The sequence below is a fragment of the Xenopus laevis genome, chromosome 2L (genome assembly GCF_017654675.1).
Source record: "Xenopus laevis strain J_2021 chromosome 2L, Xenopus_laevis_v10.1, whole genome shotgun sequence".
NCBI classification, from domain to species: Eukaryota; Metazoa; Chordata; class Amphibia; order Anura; family Pipidae; genus Xenopus; species Xenopus laevis.
Genome location: NC_054373.1, coordinates 59,185,399 through 59,188,293, shown reverse-complemented (window position 1 = coordinate 59,188,293; position 2,895 = coordinate 59,185,399).

The following is a 2,895-nucleotide window of genomic DNA, read 5'->3' as shown; positions in this document are numbered from 1 at the left end:
AGACCTAAAACATAACTGGGTAACAGTTGGTATGGCCTATTCAGTGATCAGTGAAATCATATGATGTACTGTCACTTTTAATCAGTATGCATTAAATACCTAGGCTTCTAGGTATATTTACATTCAGCTGTGGAAGCAAAATTTCATATAAGATTCATACTTGCCTAGTGCAAGTTCTAAGACATGTAGAAGTGTTAGGCAAAAATATTAATACTTCAACTGCACACATACATACAAATAAGATAACAGAGTGATTAGTCCTGCATTCATTCATAGGCAGACCTCCAGGGAAAGCAACTGCCAGGACACAGAAGACACAATTCTTATTCATCTAAAATAGATGGGAACTTAAAGGGTTTGTTCACCTTCCAAACACTTTTTTCAGTTCAGTTGTTTTCAGATTGGTCCCCAAAATTAAAGACTTTTTTTCAATTACTTTCCATTATTTATTTTTTACTGTTTTTCCAAAATCTAAGTTTTAAGTTTAATGTTCGTGTCTCTGGCAGCTCAGTAATTCAGTTGCACTCTGAACGGTTAGAATTTTGCAACATTTAGTTGATACATTTCTCAGCAGCGTCTCTGGAGTATTAGCAACAATTGTATCAATTCTAACAGCTGCCTGTAATGAAACCCAGAGATTCTGCTCAGCAGGGACAAAAATAAGAAATTTATCAAATAAATGTAAAAAAGATCCTGTTCTGCATGAAGTCTGTGCTTTGTCAGGTTGCCCACAAAAAGAAAAATCCACAGGAGCATAAAGTGACCCACTGATGAAAAACTGAGATAAACAGGGTGATGAAAGCTATCCAGGAGGAGATGAGGAGTAAGTTCCATAGAAAGTAGATGATTGATCAGTTAAAAGTGCTGCTCCAGCAGAATTCTGCACTGGAATTCATTTCTCACGAAAGCAAACAGATTTTATATTTTGATTTTGAAATCTGACATGGGGCTAGACATTGTCAGTTTACCAGCTGCCCCCAGTCATGTGACTTGTGCTCGGATCAAAGTCATTCTTTACTGCTGTACTGCAAGTTGGAGTGATATCACACCCCTACCCCCCCCAGCAGCCTAACAACAGAACAATGGGAAGGTAACTAGATAGCAGCTCCCTAACACAAGCCTCCATGTAATACACAGCATTGCAAACTATTGGGCTAGGCTAGGGCCAGACGACTGCGTATCCTCTTCTCCATCCCTGCTCTGCCTGCAACTGGAATCATTGTCTCCGCTCAGGTGCAGATGCGGCAGATTTATTTTCCGAAAAGCGACATTTTGCAACTGAAACTGCACGCAGTTCAGAAGAGAAGGGGAGCAGCAAAGTCGTATGTATAATCTGGCCCTAGCCTTACATTCTAAAACTAGAATGGTCCTTACAGCTTTGGCCTTAAAAAAGTCAGACCATATAGAAACCAGCTATATAATAGTATATAATAAAATGTCATGATGTAAATATTTTTGTAAACCCTGCAGGCTTTAGATTTACAGTTTCAAATGGTAAACTGAATGGGTCTTATGCACATAGGCTGTGCAAAATAAAAAATGTTTCTAATATAGTTATAATATAGTTAGCCAAAAATTGAAGGTATAAAGGCTGGAGTGACTGGATGTCTAACATCATAGCCAGAACACTACTTTCTGCTTTTCAGCTCTCTAACTCAGAGTTAGTCAGCGACTAAGTCAGTCCCACATGGTATATATCTGTTCAGTGAGTTTGCAACTGATCCTTAGCATTCAGCTCAGATTCAAAAGCAAAAGTTATGACCCATGTGCCCCCCCTAAAGTCAGTGGAATCCAAGAGAGTTGAAAAGCAGGAAGTAGTGTTCTGGCTATTATGTTACACATCCAGTCACTCCAGCCTTTATACATTACATATTTACACATCCTATCTATTTACCCATTTTTATTTTTTTGTGAACAATTCCTTTAAGGTTTTAAAATATAATCACACAGCTGTTGTGTAGCTTCCGACTTCCGATTTATAGACGCATGCCTGCTCACCCGCCCCTTTTGTGATTGGCGGGTTGGAGCGCGTCTATAAATGGAAGCCGGGCATGGGTTGAGGGAGGGCGGATTCGGGAAGTGGTGCTTTGCACTACAAATCCATTGTTCTTGCTACTTTGTATTGCTCGTCTTACTATTCAGGCTTCTCCTATTCATATCCAGTCTCTTAGTCAAATCAATGCATGGTTGCTAGGAAAATTTGACCATAGCAACCACATTGTAGAATTGCAAACTGGAGAGCTGAATAAAAAATTACATAATTCAAAAACTCCAAATGATAAAACATGAAAACCAATTGCAAATTGTCTCAGAATATCACTCTCTACATCATACTAAAATTAACTCAAATGTTAACCCCTTTTATGTCCATTTGATTTCATATCTGTCTCTGAGAACTCTGTCCCACCATTTATATGAAATCTGTGACCTCCGCATCTGTATTATCAGCATGGTCTCATGAGTCTCAAGTAACATGTGACTAACTGACTTATGTGTATCAAAAAGATAAGCCCATGAATTGTTTTTAAAATAGCACTGGCGTGCTAAAAAAGAGAAAGAACAATGTAGTTAATGCAGTTAAGAGGGCAGTACTGAGGTTTATGATGTGACCCCAGAACCTGTCCCGTCTGCCTTGTCCTGCATCCTTAAAGGGGTTGTTCACTTTTACATTAACTTTTAGTATGATGTAGAGTGTAATATTCTAGGACAACTTGCAATTGGTTTTCAATTTTTTTTATTATTTATGGTTTTTGATGATTTTTATTCAAAAATAAAAAAAAAACTATTGAAACGTTGCTTAGCATTGGTCATTCTATAACATGCTAAATGTAACTTAAGGGTGAACCACCGCTATAACTGGTCACTCATGGGGTAATAGTTGAATCCTTCATCCAA